The 14,085-nt window shown below is 34.9% G+C and overlaps 1 protein-coding gene across 7 annotated transcripts in view; it reads left to right on the top strand.

Annotated features, from left to right (window-relative positions):
• The window catches only part of CDYL (chromodomain Y like), a 175,078-nt gene that overhangs the window by 91,903 nt on the left and 69,090 nt on the right, over window positions 1-14,085 (top strand). The window contains exon 1 of one of the 7 annotated variants that reach the window (XM_072603718.1): window positions 3,350-3,432. The exons of the other annotated variants lie outside the window; for them this stretch is intronic. The gene's annotated coding sequence lies outside the window, so the exon portion shown is untranslated. Of the gene's footprint in view, window positions 1-3,349; window positions 3,433-14,085 lie in introns of those variants that run through there. 7 annotated transcript variants of the gene reach the window in all.

Below are 14,085 nucleotides of genomic sequence, written 5' to 3' on the forward strand. Positions count from 1 at the left end.
TCACAAATGAGCATTGATTTATCGTTTTTTAAGCCAATATTTTATTTGCTTTTTAAGGATTTTTTTCCCAAAAAGATTATTTTCCTGATATATCAGTAATCAAAGATCAGTTCAGTAAAGTTAGTTCAGGTAGGGCAATTTGGAGATGAACCATATCTAATAGATTATTCATGTGTTTTTGCCATAAACAAAGTACCTAAGGATAGCTTACATATTATAGAGTTTCTTCATCTAAAAAGTCAATGATTAGTTTAACTAAGCAAATATATAGAACATTGGAAAAACAACAGTTACATTATTTAGGTAGCTAATCAAAACTGTCCAGTCTGCAAGAAGAACTACTGAAGCAGAGCTCTGAGCCAGTGACACTTTATTAAAGGGATCATGCTCTAATGAAGTAGACCTCAGATCTTCCTCACAGTTTGAGATAGCTCCTTCCTCCAGGGCCTTAGTTTTAAAGTGCTTGATACTTAGACAATACAGGTGAAGCAGACCAAAAATGCAGTCTTATTGGAGGACAGACCTTGCCCGTGACCCTGCAGGAGGGTCTACACAAAATACAGGATAGGATGCCCTTAGTTGACTAGTATGATCAGTCCTTCACAGACCTATCTTGCTCTTGAAAAAGATCCTGTCAAGCTGAGGAATATACCTGTAGGCTGATAGAAAGGCAGGCCATAGCCAGATGATCAAGGCCACTCATTGGCCAAGTCTTCACAGCCATCTCCCCATATTGGGCAATAAAGGATTGTCAAAGCACCAAAGGGTGACAGATAGCTGGGGACTTTGCATGTAATTGGTTCACCTCCGCCACGCTGGGCTTGGTCATCATAACAAGGAAAAACAAAGGTAGAGGTCCTCTACTAGCTTCCTATTAAGCAATTCAGCTTAGAATCTACAGTTCATGGTTCTGAGGCCTAATAACAGAACTTATAATCACTACCTCAGTAGAATCATATCAGTACTGATTGGCATAAAATAGAAGTCCAGTAAAATAAGAGTCCAGTTAATCTGCCAACACAAGCAAAAATATCAAATAATTAAAGTTCTATATAATGTAGATTCTTGCTAGTGGCTTCTTCATATCATTTAGTTCCCCTTCCTAGTTATATATTTGAAAAGAGTTAAGTTTTCTTTTTTAATTAAGTTACATTTTTTAATCAATTTCAATTAAAATGTTAATTTAAAGGAAACAAATTCATTTAACACTGTAGAAAACAACATCAAAGGGTTTGTGGAGAAATGTTGAATAATGTCATGCACATGAAATCATTCAGTCCTTATTTATCATCTTTTTTTTTTCTCTCCCAAAGAGGATGCTCTATAGACTGGGAAAAGTGACTTAAAAAATACTTAACAGGTAAAATTCAAGAAAAATGAGGAGAGAGCTCCCAGTCCCCGATAAGCCATATTCCAGGGTTTTGAAAGCTGTCATATATATATTTGAGCTATTTTCTTTGATATTATAAAAGTAATTGAAAACTAATGGTTGGTGAAATATCATTATTTCTTCTCTTCAAAGGGCAGAAGAAAAAAATCTTCAAACTGTAGGTTATATAAATAAATTATTTGAGGGATAAGTATTGAGTGCTTGATATGAGAAGTGTTGACCACCGAGAGCCAACATGTCTTCACTAAAAAACTCTTTATGCCAGACTAGCCTGCCTTTCTTTTTTTCTTTTGGATAAGATGTTCATCTTTACAGTGATGGTTGCTATAGAAATATTAAACTTGAGTTTCAGCAAGGGATTTCCCTTTATTATGCTATCTCTTTTGAGAAGATTATAATAAGTGAACTAAATGATAGCAGGTAGCTTTGAACCTGGGTGAATAACTGATGTTAATGACTACCATTAATGGGTTACAGAAGAAAGTCTCTAGCTGAGTACTCTAAGAAAGGTCTCCTTGGTGTTATACTATTAAACATTTTTATCAGTGACTTGGGTGAAAGCAGAGGTGGCATATTTATCAGAGTACGGGATAAGAGAAGCTGTGATTGAAAAAAATATCTGAAGGAATCTATGGATTTGAAGTTTAATAGCATAACAATGAAAATATAACATGATTTTGGACTACATTAAAGTGCAGAGGGTCTAGAATGAGTAGTCTCTCTGTACCTTCCCTAACCCTACTATGTCTAGTGTGTTTCTATCTTTGGTGGTTTTGGCTGGAAAAGGGTGGTGTTCTTGTTTTAATGTCAGAGTATTCATTTTAAGTGGAGGCATTATCTAGTTTGGTAAGAGAACTGGATATCATCCTATGCCAAGGACTTACAGAAAGTCTGAATAATTTACTTTGAAGAAGGAAAAATTTGAGAAGTTGTTATACGTGATTCAAATATTGAAGTTATTTCATACATAAGGAGAGTAACATTTGTCATTCTCCACCTCAAACATCAGGACAAATCAAATTGCAGGGCACAATGTTAAGGAAAAGGGATCTGGAAAAAGTAGCTCTTGGAGGCTAACACTCAACCATAGCTTTCAAGCTGAGGCCATTTTAGAGTATTTAGGAGCAAGTTAGACTAAATAACCTCAGAGATTTCCTATAAACTTCAAGGATATCTTGTTTAGCTTATTGTCCTCACAAAATATCCAAGAGTTAGTAGACTTAAGTATTCCATTAAATGATTATTCTTCACATTTCTTATTTTCAGTCCTCCTTTCACTGTCTCTTCCTCATCTTCATTTAGGTCAAGTCAGGAAGCCTTTATTAAGAGCCTACAATGTGTACCAAGCACTGTGGTTACTGGGGAATGTAAAGAAAGGCACAGACAGTTCTTTTGGTTTTCCCAATAGAATGTGAGTTCCTTGAGGAACTCAAACAAGCACCTAACAGTGCTTGGCATATAGTAAGTGCTTTAAAAATACTTGGTGATTGATTGGGAACTTCTGTGATATTTTTATTCAGTTCCAGTTGCAACTTTAATGATCATATTGAAGATGATGGGGAAAAATAAAGAATTTTCTTACTTTGTGTTAAACTTGGTCTTCATCTCCATTATTTGAGTAGTAGCCTTTTTGAGCATTTTTTTCCCTAAACGATGTGTCACTGTTAGAAGTTTCCCAATTGAGATATAAAGATGCAGAGAATTTTAAAATACCTTTTGTAGCCCATCTGCCTAGTAATTTTGAATATGTGCACGTAGTTTAAAAATTAGGAGGAAGAGATTTAAAAAAAGAAATCAAAATGAAAGGGTATATTCCTCACTTCCTACAAATCATAAAAATTGAACCAAATGCAGTTTAAAAAACATCTAAAAGCGGTGTAAGCAATGAAACTGGCCCAGTTTAATCCCAACAATAAATTTAAAAATACTTGTACCATTGACTCCCTTGTTCCACTTTAGGTCCTTCCTTCCAGGCTTCAAACTACAGGCTTCACATGGCAGCAAAAGTACAGAGATGTGAAGAAATCTTGGAATATCAACAGGTAGGTAGACCTGACTCCAAACCAAGACTTTCTGGATTTATTTACCTTACCTTGTGTCCCCAGTCCTTAGCACAGTGCCTGGCACTTAGTAATCACTTAATATATGTTTATTCACTTGACTCAACTTTTTGCTGTTGGTCACTGTTTTCATGTCCCCTACTTTTGTCCCAGATTGTATATTTATGGGCACATGGTCAGCCCACCAAGACCTTATTCAATTTCCATCCCAATGTCTATTGTAACCTTCAACAGGCAGAATTTAAGCCACCATTTTAGGGAGGAAAACAAGTCACAGCAGAAAGACTGAGGAAATAAACTAGCAAAGAAAAACTTGTAGAAAGAAATATTGTAGACTGAGAGAATCCTGCATTTAAAAACAAGAGAGTAAAGTTTTAATAATAACATTGCCTCTTAAGCACATTGTTATCTCCCATTTCCCAACCCCCTGATAGAATGTGAGCGCATTTTCAGCAGGGACTTTTTCTCTCTAGCTCATAATAAGCACCTGAATGATTGTTCATTCATTTTTTGAGGTAAAACTGAAATTCTGTAAGAGGTTTGCACCATCTGCAAATTCTTCTAAAGTTTTGTATTTTTGAAACACATAACAAAACAATTGATGAAAATGAGAAGGATTAAATTTGAATTCTTAATGAAAATCTTGGTAAATTAATAAAAACAAATAACTCAGCATAGTACTAGGCTCCTTCAAAACAAAATATAGGTCTAGGACATATCAAAGCTTCATGGCTGCCTAGGGAAAAGAGTGTACAGTCAGCAAGAGCTGAACAGTTCCAATTCATTTAAACTTTTTGCCCTTGCATTTTCTTATCTATAAAAATAAGGGTCAAATGATACATGCAAAAGCACTTCATAGATCTTCGAAGCAGTATAAAAACATGACTTATGTATCCTATCTCAGTGCCTTGTACAACTTCCTGTATGAGGAAATAGGTCCCTGCTCATCCTCACCTTAGCTCACTTGTTAACTTTTTGATGAGTCTCCCACCTTATTAACATTCTCTGTCTTTTGAAATTTTGTGTTGAAGTTGCTTCCAGCTCTCATCAGGCAAGGATTCTATGATAATATCGTGGATATACTTACTTAATTGTAGATAGGTTGTTTTCTACCAGCCAAAATATTAACTCGTTGAGACCAAAGATTGCTATATTTTTGTCTTTGTAGCCCTTGCAATTAGTATAAATAGGTTGAGTGTAGTAAAATTTTGGAGTTTGGAAGTGAATCTCTATTAGAAAAATTAGATTATGTCAACATAAAGGAAAAGTGGAGGAACTTGAAAACATGGATTATGTTAGACTTCTATTTTTTCCTCTTATTTCAAGCTACGTGTACAATTCACGTTCTACCCCTTTTAATAAGCACTTTAAGATTATGATCTTTTGTTCATATATCACTGGTTAGTCATTTGGAGGAGAATTTGTCATTAGTTATAGTTATCATGAATCTTCCTTCTGTGTGTACAGTAGCTCGAGCCATTTAAAAAAAATTCTTGGGCCAAGAGCATTATCAGGTTGAAATGATTAAAATGACATTGGTTTCTTTAGGGTACCGGTACTTATGATTGTAATTATGTGTGGTGTATATGAATTTCCTGGGAGGATGACCCACTTGTAGTATGTAGGTCTTGGAAATTTTTTTGGTAAATGAAACTTAGCAATATCATGCAATGTTGTTGTATGACTTTTTTTTTTTTTTTTAACATTAGAGGCCCTCTCCATTCAAAGTGTTAGCTAAAACGAAGAGGTAAAAGTCTTGAATAGCATCCAGTGTTGAAGAGACATAGATTTAAAATTTCATTTTGATTCACACATTGTATGTAATTACATCTCTTTTTTTCTGGTGTTTGACACCCTTTCAACAAAGCTTGCTAGTGATTTCCTATATCTGACCTTATCTAAAGGTTAAATGACACATTGCTATAGGGAAAATATTGTAGAAACATTTAAGCATCATCAAAAAATCATGCTGAGTAATTGCTGTGTTGTAGTACCACTAATTGTACCATGCTAGTGTTTCCTCTTAACTTACATGGGATTTTCTTAGATCACACCTGTTTGTAATGAATTTTATGTACAAAATTTGACTGCATATAATTCTTTATTCCCCCTATTTCTTTTTTTGCCTTTTCACTTTTACTCCTGCTATCCTTATTTTTGAACTGTCCAAGGCCTTCACAAAGGACAGTAAACCTGAGTATAAGGCTGGGCATCCTTATGGTCATGAAATTTCGTCCAGTATCGTCCCCCATCCTATATACTTAACTTTTAGAGGACTTAGAGAGGTAGTAACTGGTTAGGACTTAATTTCTTCAATTTTAAGGAGAATTGGTCTTAACTGAGATTCTTAAACTTGGAAATTAACTTTACAAAATTAATTTAGCAGAGAAAACAATTTTTATCTTCAAGAAATCAATCAGTTTTAAGCACATACTATGTTCCTGGAACTGTGCTATGCATTAGCAATACAAAGAATGGCAAAAGATAGTCACTGCCTTCAAGCATATCACAGTCTAGGGAAAGACAATATGCAAACAATAAGTTACAAAAAAAATTCTATACAATAAACAGGAGTAATCAATAGAGAAAGCACTACAAGTAAGAAGAGTGTGCAGGGGAGGGAGGGGATAGTAAGGTATAAGAATACTGGACTAGTTTATGATGCAATTTAAACTCCAAGCAGAGATGATAGGGAGACACTGGAGTTTATTGAGTTAATAGAGAAAGGGAGGAAGTGACATGGTTGGACCTACTTTAGGAAAATCATTTTTGTTGTCCAAGTCCTGAAGTGAAAGAGACTTTCTGGCAGACAAATCCACCATTAGGTTATTGCTGTATTCCAGGTGTAAGGAGATGGAGGCACAGTATCATCAACAGATTGGCCATGTTGAGGGAAGTGGGGCAGTGAGATAAAGTGAGGAATTCAGAATGACAATTAAGTTGCAAACCTGGATGACTGGAAGGGTGGTTATACCCTTGACAGTAATAGGGAAATTTGGGAGGGGAAATGAATGAGTTCATTGTTGGATATGTTAAGTTTAAAATGTCTAATAGGCAGTTGAAGCTGTGAGTGTGAAGGTCAACAGACATTCCTTAACTGTACCTCTTGAACCATTTATAATGTGGCTTCTTCATTATTTAGCTGCTGGTGGCCTAATAGCTAGAGTGCTGTACCTGGAATCAGAAAGAGAAGGTTTGGGTGTGGGGGATTGGAGGGTGTTTCCCTGTTACTTTCCTCATACTGCTCTCACCAAGGTTACCAGTGACCTTTTAGTTGCCAAATAGGTCCTTTTTTCATTCATAATCCTTTTAGGTATCTAATGCTGTATTTGATGCTGTTGACCATCTTGGTCTTCTGCAAACTTCTCTTCTCCCTGGATTTTGTGAGGCTCCCTTTTTTTTTTTTTTTTTTTTTGGGTTCTCATTCTCCTCCTACCTGTCCAAAGACCCTTTCTCAGTCTCATTTGATGGCTCATAGTCTGTATCATGCATGCCACCTAACTATGCATGTTCTGGGATCTATTCTTTCTCTCTTTTTTCTGTTCTATTCTAAGTGACTCATTAATTCCCATGAATTTAATTGTTTTCATGCACATAATATTTTTTTTTATGTGTGTACCTCTTTTCTTTCCCATGAGCTTCCATCTGGTATAGTCAAATGCCTATTGAACATTAAAACTGACTATACTGAGCCATCCCTTATACCAGTTTGTCCCCTCAGACTGGCCTTTTCCCAGTTCCTCAGATATACCCTTCATCTCTGTACCACCTTTTCATTAGCCATCTACCAAACCTCCCATGCTTCACTGCAATATTGCTATCTAGACAAAGTAAGGAATTAAAACAGTAGTCCCTTTTTACCTTACATTTTAAAAATACTCACATTCCTTTTACTTTTCCGGGTGGTTTTCCATTATTTGAATTTCTTTGACAATTCATTTTAAGCTTAACTTTTGTTTTGATATCCTTCATTTCTGAATACACCCTTCTGCCTTCCTCTAACCAGCAATCCAGTCTAGTAACAAAGAGAAGAGGAAAGGAATGGAAACAAACTGCTATGTGCTAGGCGCTGTGCAAAGTACTTGACAAGTATTATCTTACTTTAAAAGTTGAGGAAGAGAGCATTTCAACAAAACCAGCCAACACATTAACTACATCTGGTAGTAAACATAACACTTGCACCTCCTTTGATCCCCTCTCTCTGGAAAGGAAAGCAGAGGGTTGCATTGGCCAGGATGTGCTATTGTGACTGCACTGTGTTCAGTTTCATACTTTTTTTTCCTAGTCATTTACATTATGGTAATCATTTTATAAGATGTTATCCTTCTGCTTCTTTACATTGGTTCATTTGAGTTTTTTCATGCTTTTTCTGAATTTCTTATTCATCATTTCTTGTTGGGCTTGGAATATTATATGATATTCATTTACCATCACTTCAAAAAATATATTTATTTATTTTTAGTTTTAAACATCCACTTTTATAATATTTTGAGTTTAAATTTTTCATTCCCTTCTTGCCCTCCCTTCTCCCGAAGATAGCGTCCAATATGATATAGGCCATACATATACAGTCATATTAAACATATTTCCACATTAATTATGTTATAAAGAAGAATTAGAATCAAAGGGGGAAACCATGAGAAAGAAACACCCACACACACACACCTCGCCCCAAAAAAAATATTTTTTAGAGTTAAAATAGAATACTTTGATCTACATTCAAACTCCATAGATTTTTCTCTGGATTTGGATAGCATTTTGCATCATGAGTCTTTGGGAATTGTCTTAGATCATTGGATTGCTGAGAAGAGCTATGTTATCAAAGTTGGTCATCACATAGTGTTTCACCATTGCTTTTTTTAACCATTCTCCCAGTGATGAGTACCATTTTTTTTTTAGTTTTTTCCTGCTGCTGTTAAAATTTTGCTTCATAACGGGGCTTCCTTTCTGTCTTTTATTTCCTTGAGGTGTATAATCCCTTGTGACAAAAAGTATGGACATTTTGGCCATCTTTTTTAAGATTAAGTCCAAAATATTTTTTCAAAATGTTAGGACTGTTTTACAGATTCATCAACAGCATGTGAATGGTTCCATTTATAACCCTTCAAAAAGTATTTTCATCTTTTGCAATCCTTGCCAATTTACTAGATATGAGATGATTGTTCACCATTGTTTTAATTCTCATTTCTGTTACTTTTGATGACTTAGAAGAGTCTTATTTGGATATTAATGATTTGTAGTCCTTTCTTTTGAAGACTTGGTTGATATTTTTTGACTATCTGTGTTTGTTCCCTACATATCTCAAATATCCTTCCCTCAGGTGTATTTTATGCTTTGTTTTCATTTGTACAAGAGCTTTTCAGTTTTACTTAATCAAAATTGTTTTAACTTTTGAATTAACTGTATCTTACTTTGCTTAAGAATGTTAATCATACTCATGATGCAAAATTCCATCCACATCCAGAGAAAGAACTATGGAGTTGTTTCTCCTGTTTATTAGAATTCTTCTATGAAACATGACTGGTATATAAATGTATTTAATATGGATGTATAGGGGCCATATAAAATTACATTGCGTCTTGGGAAGGGAGGGGGAGAAAACTTAATACTTTTGGTAGTGAATGTTGAAAACTGGAAACAAATAAATTGATCTATTTTGGGGAAAAGAATGTTAATCATAGTTATATGTGGGAACAGGTATGCAATCTAGATCTTTTGTATTATATTCTTATGGTGTGACCTTTAACTTTCATATCATATCCTTGTTTAGCTAAATTCATTATATATTGAGATTGTTGACACAAACCTAATTGCTGTCAAATTCTTTTCTGGCCTTATCATCGAGTTAGATAGTGAGTTCTGTCCCAGATTGTTTCTATCATCAAATTTTTTTGAAACACTGGGTTAAAATTTCAGTTCAGTTATTCTTGATCTTCCTTATCAAGCCTATTCTAACTATTCTAATTATCTTTTATGTAAGTAGAAACAAATGATTTTGATGAGTACTGGTTTATAATATAGTATAATCCAAGTTTTAAAGTGTTATCTCCCCATCATTTGTACTTTGATTTTCTTTTCCTTGCAATGTTTGACCTTTTTTCCTCCAAATGAATTTCATTATTTTATCTGGTTCTATTAGTAATTCATAATTTTGTCTAGCAATTAGTCTTTAATTTAAGCTTTTTATCCTGAAGTCATCCAACAATTAGCATTGACTTATTTATTTATTTGAAAAATATTCTATAATTGTATATATCTGGAGTAAGTCTTTGTAAATTAACTCCTGGTTATTATTTGCATTTTGTTATTCTCATTAATTCTTTCTGTCATTTCCTTCTGGATTTTATTTCTATATATAGAAAGAACAAAAAATTTTTGTGTTAATTTATATCCTGCTACCTAAGCTATTCTTACTTAGCTTCAGTTGAGTTTTTCGTTCTCTAGCCTTTTTTCCTCTTTTCCTAGTTTTATGCCATTAACTTCTCTAGAATTATGCCAGGGTGTTGTAGGAAAAGAGGACATCTATTTTTTTGGGTTTTTTTTTTAATCCTTCCTTTTCTCCTGAATTTATTTTAAATTCTTGGTGTTACTATTTCATTAATTCACCCTTTTGGTTTTAGAAATAAACATTTATTTAAAATACTAAAAAAAGCCTTTTTTCTCAGGTTTTATAACTTTTTTAGCATATTGTGCTTTGAGGCTTTTTCTACATCTCTTGATATAGTTCTACGCTATGTGCTCTTTTAAAAAAAAAAAAAGAATAAACTTACTTACTTTTAGTTTTCAGCATTCTCTTCCTTAAGATTTTTGAGTTCCAAATGTTCTCCCTGTCTTTCCCCTCTCCCCACAAGAGAGCATGTAATTTGATATAGGCTCTACATATACATTCATATTAAAATCTATTTTCACATTAGTCATATTGAAAGGAATCAATGGGAGAAATCATGAGAAAGAAGAAACAAAAGCAAAAAACAGAGCAAATAATATGCTTCAATCTGCATTCAGGTTCCAAAGTTCTTTCTCTGGATGCGGATAGCATTTTCCATCATGAGTCTTTTGGAGCTGTCTTAGATTATTTCATTGCAGGAAGAGGTAAGTCTATCCCTTAGTTGTCACACAGTGTGGCTGTTACTGTGTACATTGCTCTGGTTCTGCTCACTTCACTGAGCATCAGTTCATAAAAGTCTTTCCAGGTTTTTCTGAAATCTGCCTGCTCATTACTTTTTATAGCACAATAGTGTTTCATTATATTCATGTGTCACAACTTTTTCAACCATTCCCTAACTGATGGCCATCCCCTCAATTTCCAATTCTTTGCCACCACAAAAAAAGTTACTGTAAATTTTTGTACATGTGGATCCTTTTCCCATTTTTGTGATCTCTTACTTAGCTTCAGAAGTGATATTTCTGGTTCAAAGGATATGCACATTTTTGTAGCTCTTTGGGCATAGTTCCAAACCGCTCTCCAGAATGGTTGGATCAGCTCACAGCTCCACCAACAATGAATTAGTGTTCCAACTAACTCTCCCACATCTTCTCCAACATTTATTATCTTCCTGTTTTGTCATGTTAGCCAATTCTGTAGGTATGATGCAGTACCTCAGAGTTGTTTTGATTTGCATCTCTCTAATCAGTAGTGATTTAGAGCATTTTTTCATATGACTGTGGATAGCTTTAATTTCATCCTCTGAAAACTACCTGTTCACATCCTTTGACCATTTATCAATTGGGGAATGACTTATACTCTTATAAATTTGACTCAGTTCACTATATATTTTAGAAATGAGGCCTTTATCAGAGACACTGGTAGTAAAAGGTCTTTCCCAGTTTTCTGCTTTCCTCCTAATTTTGATTGCCTTGGCTTTGTGCAAAACCTTTTCAATTTAATGTAATCAGAATTATCCATTTTGCATTTCATAATTTCTGTTGTTTGGTCATAAATTCTTCCCTTCTCCATAGAACTGACAGGGAAATTATTCCTTGCTCTCCTAATTTGCTTATAGTTTCACGAAACCTTTATGTCTAAATCATGTATCCATCTTGACTTTATCTTAGTATAGGTGTGAGATGTTGGTCTATGTCTAGTTTCTGCCATCCTCTTTTCCAATTTTCCCAGCAGTTTTTGTCAAATAGTGAGTTCTTATCCCGGAATCTGGAGTTTTGAGATTTATCAAACAGTTGATTACTATAGTTGTTGACTGCTGTGTCTTGTGTACATAACCTGTTGTACTGATCCACCACTTTATTTCTTAGCCAGTATGTGCTCTCTTTTTAAAGTGATTGTAGTTTTCCTATTATCTTTCCCCGCCCCCTTCCTGCCCACCCCCCACCCCCCTTACCCCACATCCCCCCCAATCACTGTGTTAGAAATCACAGTTAGAAATACTTGGTCATAGTGATTAATAATTTTTTTTATAAATTATTGCAGGTATCTGGCTAGGAGTTTATTTTTAAAATTATTATTAATCAGAGTAATTTAACTGTTACTTTTTTGCTTTATCCTTTTCTTGAGTGTTAATTCCACATCATAAAAATGAATTGAATAGGGAATATTTTTTTCTCAGTTTTTGAGACTAATTTGAGTAGCATGGTATTCATTGTTCTTTAAAGCATTTGATAGAATTGAGTTATAAATCATTCAAACTTTTTTCCTTGATAGTTCTTTTATAGCCAATTCTGTTACATTATCTGAAATAGGATTGCTATTTACTTTCATGTTCTCTTGATTTGAATAATATTTTAGTGCTCTTCTATAGTTTTTTAGGGCACACTCCTTTGATGATAACAGAAGTTTCACTTCATGTGTTGAAACATGTGTTGAGACAAACTAGCATTAGCTCATGAAAAAAAGCAGAAAACTTACCATTTATATCATTGGTGGAGAAAGGTGTAGCATGAAGAGAAAAGTAGCAAGACAAGTGAAGGTTTCATAGTTAAACTGAAAGTATAGAGGAGCAGATTCTGGTCAATAAATAGTGGCAGGCAGGAGTAGTTTTTGATAGAAGAGGTCAGAACTGGTCATTTATTGTTTTCTGTACGGAACCTACTCCCTACTTATCCCTTCCCCTATTTCCACAAACAATCCTGTCAGCCACTTCTGTTTGCATTGGGGTTTTGATGATTGCTGCTTTATAATACAGTTTAAAATGTGGTACAGCTAAACCACCTTCCCTTTGCATTTCTATTCATTAATTCCCTTGAAATTCTGGACCTTTTGTTCTTCCAGATGACTTTTGTTACTGGTTTTTTTACCTCTAAAATTATTTTTTGATAGTTTGATATGACACTGAATAAGTAATTTAATTTAGGTAAAATTGTCATTTTTATTTTATTAACTCAGCCTACCCATGAGCAACTAATATTTTTCCATTTATTTAGATCTGACTTCATTTGTGTGAAAAGTGTTCTGTAATTGTGTTCATATAGTTTCTGGGTTTGTTTTGGCAAGTAGACTCCCAAATATTTTATAATGTCTCCAGTAACTTTAAGTGGAATTTGTCTTCTGTCTCTTGCTGTTGGGCTTTGTTAGTAATATATTGACAATATGTGGGTTTACTTTATATCCTATATCTTTGGTAAAGTTTATAATCCAGAGTTGTTGTTCCTGGAATTCGAGATCCTTAAATGAAGAAAAGGAAGAAGACAGTCGAAGTCAGGCATGGGCCAGAGATGATTTTCTAGGGCGTGAGGCGGCAGGGCTGCAGGCACAACTGCACAGCAGTCATTGAATATGGCATCTTTTCATTTCTCTTACCGTCCTATTCACTCATCTCCCTTCTCTTACTTTCTTGTGCTGCCTTCTGGGTGGCCAAACCCTGCCACCCCTGACCACCAGCTTTGGCAGTCTACCTAAGTCTGACCATGAGAAAGTACCTTTTACGTCTTTCTTCTTTTCTTTTTTTTAAAATTAAATTTATTTATTTAACTTTTAACATTCATTTTAACAAAATTTTGGGTTACAAATTTTCTCCCCTTTTATCCCCCCCCCCCCCCCCCAAACACCAAGCATTCTAATTGCCCCTATGACCAATCTGCTCTCTCTTCTATCATCCCTCTCCGCCCTTGTCTCCATCTTCTCTTTTGTCCTGTAGGGCCAGATAGCTTTCTATACCCCTTTACCTGTATTTCTTACTTCCTAGTGGCAAGAACATTACTCAACAGTTGATCCTAACACTTTGAGTTCCAACTTCTTTACCTCCCTCCCTCTCCACCCCTTCCCTTTGGAAGGCAAGCAATTCAATATAGGCCAAATCTGTGTAGTTTTGCAAATGACTTCCATAATAGTTGTGTTGTATAAGACTAACTATATTTCCCTCCATCCTATCCTGTCCCCCATTACTTCTATTCTCTTTTGATCCTCTCCCTCCCCATGAGTGTCGACCTCAAATTGCACTCTCCTCCCCATTCCCTCCCTTCCATCATCCCCCCCACCCTGCTTATCCCCTTATCCCCCTATCCCCCACTTTCCTGTATTGTAAGATAGGTTTTCATACCAAAATGAGTGTGCATTTTATTCTTTCCTTTAGTGGAATGTGATGAGAGTAGACTTCCTGTTTTTCTCTCACCTCCCCTCTTTATCCCTCCACTAATGAGTCTTTTGCTTGCCTCTTTTATGAGAGATAATTTGCCCCATTC

This window comes from Notamacropus eugenii, chromosome 4 (assembly GCF_028372415.1).
Source record: "Notamacropus eugenii isolate mMacEug1 chromosome 4, mMacEug1.pri_v2, whole genome shotgun sequence".
In the NCBI taxonomy this organism is placed as follows: domain Eukaryota; kingdom Metazoa; phylum Chordata; class Mammalia; order Diprotodontia; family Macropodidae; genus Notamacropus; species Notamacropus eugenii.